The sequence below is a fragment of the Amborella trichopoda genome, chromosome 8 (assembly GCF_054954075.1).
Source record: "Amborella trichopoda isolate Santa Cruz 75 chromosome 8, AtrichopodaSantaCruz75HAP2 v2.0, whole genome shotgun sequence".
NCBI classification, from domain to species: Eukaryota; Viridiplantae; Streptophyta; class Magnoliopsida; order Amborellales; family Amborellaceae; genus Amborella; species Amborella trichopoda.
The window spans coordinates 33,141,053-33,148,603 of record NC_142343.1 but is presented as its reverse complement, the minus strand read 5'-3'; the positions used below and the strand labels follow the sequence as shown (position 1 = coordinate 33,148,603).

The 7,551-nt window shown below is 31.7% G+C and overlaps 1 long non-coding RNA gene across 1 annotated transcript; it reads right to left on the bottom strand.

Annotated features, from left to right (window-relative positions):
* Positions 1-3,535: 3,535 nt before the first annotated feature.
* Positions 3,536-7,076, bottom strand: LOC110008352 (uncharacterized). Its single transcript, XR_002283157.2, has 3 exons — positions 6,722-7,076; positions 4,312-4,429; positions 3,536-3,778 (listed from the first exon to the last, which is right to left on the bottom strand). It is a non-coding gene; the product is annotated as an uncharacterized LOC110008352 (long non-coding RNA).
* Between the last annotated feature and the right edge of the window lie 475 nt (positions 7,077-7,551).

Here is a 7,551-nt window from a genome sequence, read left to right as displayed (position 1 = left end):
TTAAAAAATAAGATTGTGTTGCTTTATTAACCATGGAAGTAGAATATGTGGCTTGCAGTTTAGGATCACAAGAGGCTGTTTGGTTGAAAACTTTTCTCATGGATTTAAAATTAGAATGCATTGAAAATGGGCCTATAAACATGTTATGTGATAATCAAGCAGTCATTGCCGTTCTCAAGGATTAAAAAATAAACTCTAAATTCAAGCACATTCGCAGGAGGTACCACCATTTTCAAGATGTAGTGGAATATGAAGATATAACAGTTGATTATATAGCTTCAAATGAGATGATTGTAGATCCATTAACGAAGGCTTTAAGGCGAAAATTTTCAAGAAACATATAGCAGCTATGAGACTAGAGTCAGTGCACTAATGACAAGTTTAGCTCGTTGCATTGGATTAACAGTTTGGTAACAACTTCTTAATCCTAATTAGTTGCATTTAAGGAAATTAAGGCAGAAGTTATACTTGGATCTTCACTCCTATAAACCATGAATGTGAGAGTTACAAAATATGATTCTCTATAAAAAAGGTTAGCCCCTCAAGTAAGAAAAAAATAAGAAGACATTGATGGAAAATTGGTGAAGGAGATTCACTAAGAGGACTCTCAAGGCAGCTTGTCACCGGATGGCTTCGTCTATAGGTTTTGGTATGGAACCTTAAGTCCCTCGTGTGATTTAAGGACAGATCAGAGTAAATTGTTTATTTATTTATTAATTTTCATTATTGGGACTAACATGTAGTTTGTATAAGATTGAGCCATTAAAAAATCCAACAAAGGTGGAGCTCCAAATTTTATTATAAGATGTGATATTGCAATAAAAAAATTAAGATGGCCTTATAATCCATTTTCATATCTAACTACGAATTTTTTAACCCCAAAAGTGGTTCAAATCAAGTAGTTCAATAAACACATGGAAATCTTGAAAATGGACAGTCTAGATAATGTGTGGTAAGATGCACTATTTTTGTGACTTGAAATCTTTATCTTTTTTTATATTCATACATATAAATGTCAATATTATTAATTAGGGAGTTTACAAACAACAAGACAATCTTTTATGATGATTTTTGAGGTGCACCTTAGTTCTTACTTTAAGGTTGCCCCCTTATATAAAAATTTTCCTTCTAAATATATTGTTGATTACATATTGTAATACAAAGTATACTCTTAATAGAATATTGTATATAATATGATATAATACGATAAGGGAATGATTTCATGTAACAGTTGAATAGTAGTATAATACAACCACCCCTCAAGAAAACTATGTTTTTGGCATTTGTATGACCCCAAATTTTCCACACAAATTCTCTTCAACCATATAATCAATCATACGAAAAAAAAAATTCAATTTGCACCCTAGATATAGTCAAAATTAGTACCCTCCAACAATGAATCTTAACCGTCTATTTGGTGAATTTCAAGATCTAGGCTTTAACGAATTCAAACACACCTCTTCTTTTGTTAGCATTGTTATTCTAATAATGATAACGCTATATAAAAATTTTGGGAATAGAAAAAATCCTTCTGAGGCCTATATCTAACCATCTCATGAAAATGGAAGGCTTATATTAATTGGGCAAGAAAAACACTTTCTAGGGAATTTTTTCTAAATTTTCTTTTTTGTGATTATGCTTTAGAATGAAAAGAGTGTACATTTAAAAATTTGTACAGATTAGTTCTGAATTGATTATTATTTTTATTGTTCTTTAATGTAATATAATATAAGAATATACAATATATTTAAACTATAATATCTTGTTACTTACTTATCTCTAACTCTAAAAAAGAAAAAAATTGTAATGTTCTTACAGAACACTTGCTCTCGCAGATATTATAATACCCATTTTGGAGATACTACAATTTAAATTAATTTTTTTCTGTTGATTTATAATATTACTTGGCAATTGATATTATTCTCAATATATTTTAAACTTCTATAAATATTTTTATTATAAAATTTCATTTATCAAAATAAACATTGTAAAATAGAGTTTCGTTCCAAATAAATATGAGATTAATAAGATATTTTATAAAAAAAAATATAAATTCTAGTATCATTTGTTATCCCTAAAATTGAGTCCTAAAAAATACTTGAGTTTGATTTTTACCTAAGGGAAAGGAGTATGTTGTGCTTTTTGTTTTTTTGTTTTTGGTGACAAACTAGTTCATGATTTATAATTATTATTGTCTTTTTCTTTAATATAATTTCTATATAATATATAACATTATTATATATTTTATTCTTTATTTATACTTTGTTATATAATATATTATACTATATATTATTAGGTTATGCATACTATCTCATACTATACTATAATATTTTTAATATATAATATCTTTGTTATAACCTCCTTACGTGAGGCCATTATATTATATATTTTATTTTATTATTACATAATGGACTGTATTGTACTATAAGTCTATTCTATGTAAATTACCGCACTGTTTGGAAGCCGCGCAAGAAATGTATACGCAGCCTTGGACAGAGGTCAGGAAGAAAGAAAATTAAGGTTTGGTTTTAAGCCTCGTATATAGGGTCGGGATGAATATCTACTATCTGTCGATGCTTTCGACAAAGAGACCGGGTTTTGAGGAAGGCGAAGCATTGCCATAACGAACAAGAGAGAGGAAGACAGACATTGTCGGAAGCCCAAGCGTTCCTACGAGGAACAAGAGAGAGAAGCCCAAACGTTTCCATAAAAATTAAAGAACAAGAGAGAGGTAGAGCGAGAGTATATATTTAGAAAGAAGTGGGGCAAATGCTTTGAGAGGAAATGAACCATTGCCATAGGGGAGAGAGAATACAAGAGTCAAAAATAAAGAAATGTGAGAACAAAGAGATAAAGAAACGTGAGGAGAGCAAAGAGAGAGAACAACCTCTAAGAAAGAAGTTCATCGAACTATTTATGGACCGGTGAAAAACCACCTTCAAATCTACAAGAAGAAACAATCAAGCTCAAGTACACTAAAAGGTCTGTTTGATAACTAGAAGCAAGTTCATGAACTGTAAATTAGAAGTTTTTGAAGAACTATGCATTAGTAGTTCTTGAAAAAGTTCCTAGTTTCTGTTTTTGATAACTTCCCTGAGAAGTTAAGAAGTTCGTGATTACTGTGTTTGATAACTTCCTGGGAACTTAAAAAGTTCCTGTTTTCTGTGTTTAATAACCTCTTGGGAAGTTAAAGAAGAACCGAGTATCTTTATTGGATTAGCTTTGAGTAATAGACAAGATGTAAATGTTAAAATTGAGACCAAGATATTATTTATTTTTTAATAATTTGTAGAATATTATTTTTTGGAATACAATATCAATTGAAAGTAAAGTAGAATATTATTTTTCTGTAACACTCCCTACATTCACCACTGATACATCCATATCCCAACCTAAAAAATATACGTCATTCACAACTCAAAAATATACATCATTCACAAGTCATGCGCATAACATTTGTGTGTTCTCTCTCTCTCTCAGATTATAATGGTACACAACATTTATATGATATATTAAGGCATTTGTGATGCATGTCAAGCAACATTCACAATTCATGCATTCATATTTAACCATGTACAAAACCAGCCCATTCAACAATAACATGTAATAGTTTAAACACACATAATTGAAAATGCAAGTAGTAAGAAATCAGCCCCTTCAACAATAACCTGTAATAACTTTAGCATTACTTACATTCACCAATGAAAATCTGCTATCCTATTCAAATATGCAATTTGAATAAGTACTTGTGAATTGCCTCAACACCTTGGCAAGTGTCCTGTTATATCACAAGACTCAACTGAGTCAATCCTCTATTTATTGGTTAATTAATAGATTCAACCAAATCGATCTTGTATGACTCAGCTCAGGAACCTACCAAGCCAAGCTGAGTCACTAATCAGAAGTAAAAGGTCAAGTCTTTGGAATTTTTAAAGCCTTATTGATAAATACAACTGAAAAGGAAATGTGATGTAGCTGGTCTATCAAAATCAAGAACAGGTCATGGAATAACTATAATAATAACATGTCAATAATATTGTGAGACAAGTGAGATAAAAAACGGAGTTCTGTGTGCTGATAATTTGATATAAGGAAAAGACTTACAAGAATATATCCTCAATAATAATAATAATAATAATAATAATAATAATAATAATAATAATAATGATAATAATAATGATAATAATGATAATAATGATAATGATAATAATGATAATAATAATAATAATAATAATAATAATTACAAGCTTAGAAAATAAAACAAAGGGAAAGGCATCTAACAACCAAATTCAAAGTGGTCCAAGCGCTTACATTCCATTTTCATCCTGAATTATTTTCCAATCAATTCGTTTGTTGTCACTGCATCTTGACTGATGAATGTCGTTTTTGCCGAACTTGTGAGCATGATGCTTCCTTTAGATTTAAAAGACTATAAGAAAGTATCATACAAACAGAGTAGTAAATCGCAATGCACATGAAAGAGCATCTAGAAATCAATAAATATAAGTAGGAACTGTGCAATTATCAAAAGCCTTGTGCATATTCAAAAGTCTTGCACATATTGATAGAGCGCAGTGAAAGACAAAATGTCTCAAGGATCTATACAAAACTTGTCTCAAAGAGTTCCAACAAAACAAAATCCATAACCTTAGGAACGAAAATTGTGGACAAAGATTTTCAGTACACTTTAGAAAATAAAGAATAGAAAAAGGGCAACTGATATGCTTCAATTGTTTATTTTACCATCAATTTCAAATCACTTGATTAAGTCATAGACACTTTCTAGGGGTACCATTTCATTCGTAAAAAGAAATATAAGGACCTTGTACATTAATGCTAAACATGAACTCGTCCAAGTTGAACTACATGTCAACAACACATGCCAGATGTAAGACCTTCTAGTACTAATTTCAATACGAAAATAAAAGACAACCTAAGACCATGAACCAAATTACTGCTAGAATGCAAGCAATCCATCTTATTTAGCATCAAGGGGTTCGCCACAAAACAAAATAGAGGCCCTCAAAAAAGACGATAGTATAGAAGATAATATTCCAAATTATTACCTTCATCTAACCTACACCTTGAGCAACTATGAGAAACCATGTGAATATGTTGCTGTATAATAATAATCAAAGAACAAAGATAAATGGACTGTTTTCATGTAGAAAGATAGAGAGGTGGATTTCATATGGAAAAAACTCTTACATATTTGATCATTTAATGACATGACAAACCTTAAAAGTAATACAAAAGAAAATAACATCATATTGATTAGAGGAATGATAACCCCAAAAAAGCAATCCAAGCACTACTTAGTTACCATCTTTTTTCAATTCTTTTTTTCCCTTTAGTAATAGAAGACATTATTCTAGATTACGAGGTACATGGCTTAATACATGGGCATATGATTGCCACATCATTGGTTTTTGTGAATAGCAAGAACTACCATAGAACACAATACACTTTGTTCTTCAAGTCAAGAAGTCCTTAACTCCTACTTGCTATGGCCATGTATCATTAGGATTGATGCAACAGAATATTTAGCGGGATACTGAACAGATCATGTTTCTTACAATGAACAGACGAACCCCATTGCATGGTTCGTCAACATGCCAAATGTAATTAAGGGATACGAAATGCAGTGGTCATATAGAGACATGATAAAGCTACATCCCAAAATGAGCTACTAATCCAAAAAAGGAAAAAAAGAATCCCCAAGAGCTCAAATGAATAGTTAATAGGATTCCCCTTCCCTAAAGTGTGCTAAAGATCAATTTTGATGGACGCTCCAAGGAGCCCTAGACCAGCAAGATTTGGAGGCATCATTTCTGATGCTAAGCCAAAATCATCAAGCCAAGTTTTATTGGTTTGAGTCACACTTTTATACGAAATACTTTGAGTCCCAGACTATCAAAAGTGATATTTTAAAATCCATTCAGTGGCACAACAGTCAGTGCCATGGAGAGTCCATTAGCTTATCAAAACAAGTTACAGGTCACTGCTGCGTAAAATGCTACCCATTAAAAATTATATAACCATTATATAATTACTCCCATATAATTACTATTTTGTTTTACTATTAATCATAATTATGTAAAATTACATTTTATGCCACAGAGTTCGAAAGATGAATGCTATTTCACATTCTAAAATCAGCATTTACAGACTTTAACAAGAGATTTATGAATTGGGTAGCTATAATCACAGAAACATAGTTATGTGATACATGCGAAGTTTTATCGTTTAGTTGCAAATATCAGCATTTTATGTCAAATTGAAGTGTTAAAACCAAGCAAACCCAAATCCCTCTCTTGCAATAACTATATTGAGATAATGCAACCCCACTCTTCACTCCACAAGAATAGAGCGATAAATTACTAAGCACACAGATAAATCCAACACAGCACTGTGTTCTTCGATGAGGAAGACATCACAGATATCACAAATCATCAGACAAGAAATCTCCAAGAAGAATGTCATAAAGGCACTTATAAAGCTATAATAACAGAAAATCCTCAAAAAACTATTAACTAAAATGCCACAAATCTCATGACTTCTCCAAAACCAGCCCAAAATCACATAAATTGGAAAAAACACATCCATTAATAAACATATCCCGAAAATCAGGGGAAAAAATACAGATATTTAAGAACCAACAAAACCCTAGCAAGAGAAATAGGTTTACAGAAACAAAAAAAAAAAAAAAAAAGAACCATACCTAGAGCTGTGATGTCAATGACGGATGGGAGGTTGGTAATAAAGAGACAAAGAGATTTAGGGCTACACAGCTAGATGGAGAGAGATACAGAGAGAGAATAAAGTAGTTTTGCAGAGAGAGATGAGAAAGAAAGCCATTTTCTAGAAATGAAAAGAGACAGAAAGAGAGGAGAGAGGTACTTGGTGAAACAGGCGAGGAGGATCTGTGAAGAGGGATGCTGGGAAGTTGACGAGGACGTAAGAAGAGAAGGCTGAGTGCAGCGAATAATAGAGGAGGGATGGCCAGCGAGAGGGCTCTGGTTGATGGCGGCCAGCTGCAAAGAGAGGCTCAGGCCAAACTTTCGTGGGTAATGTTTTATAAAAACTTCCCACTTCAAGTTCCGACCGTTTGGTCGGATGTTTTTTTAACACATAAAGTGAACAGTAAAGGGGACATGAATAGTAAAGTTCTTCATTCAACTTCCATTTTTTATCAAAGATCAAAAATGAACAGGAACGTGAAGTTCTTCATTCAACTGCCATTTTTTTTATCAAACCCCAAACATAACAGTAAAGTGAAGTTTCCAAGTTCCTAGAAGACATTTCCTGTTATCAAACACGCCCTTGAGATAGAGTTTTTTTTTTTTTTTTTTTCAGCATATACTTTTTAGATGCAAGCTTAGTGATGAAAATTTTCAGATCATTCTCTCTATGGCTTTGTATTCCAATATTTCATCTTTTGTCAAACCCTAACCCTGTTCCATATTTGAAAACCAATTTTCCACCTTGAATTTTCACCAAAAATTAAAAATGGGCATTATACTTTTATTTCTTGGGTGTTAGCTAATTTTT